At 35.5% G+C, this 422-nt stretch overlaps 1 protein-coding gene across 1 annotated transcript in view; it reads left to right on the forward strand.

The window, feature by feature from the left end:
* Positions 1–422, forward strand: part of LOC118336904 (otoferlin-like) — a 20,123-nt gene that overhangs the window by 17,655 nt on the left and 2,046 nt on the right. The gene's annotated exons all lie outside the window — the stretch shown is intronic.

A 422-nucleotide genomic window follows, 5' to 3' on the forward strand; every position in this document is an offset into this window, starting at 1 on the left:
TTTACAACTCTCGCTACTTCGCGCCATGCCCCATCTTTTGGTCAAGAGCAAAAAAAAAAAAAACTCTTTCAGAGAAGACACAAGGGCAACTTACAACTGAAAGTATTTCCCTTTAATGTGAGAACACGGTAAAGACCATCGAGATATCTACGAGGCCCCAAACAATTAATTTCTGGTCACCGATGCGTTAACCAGCCAATTCTGTCCGAAGGAAAAGACCGTTTTTTTTTTTTTGCCACTTGACCAAAAGACACCATCAAGTTGTAAATTATAAGCATTGGTATAGCTACAGTATGCAATAAGGCATTCTCATATCGACTTGTAATTGTTAAAATCCATTACTGCAATGTAGTGGGGCAAATGTGTTATTATTTCACAATCATGGTTAGTTTTATCTTTCTTAAATTATTATTATTATTATT

This window comes from Morone saxatilis, unplaced genomic scaffold (genome assembly GCF_004916995.1).
Source record: "Morone saxatilis isolate NCDOM2014 unplaced genomic scaffold, NCSU_SB_2.0 Contig3, whole genome shotgun sequence".
Taxonomy (NCBI): domain Eukaryota; kingdom Metazoa; phylum Chordata; class Actinopteri; family Moronidae; genus Morone; species Morone saxatilis.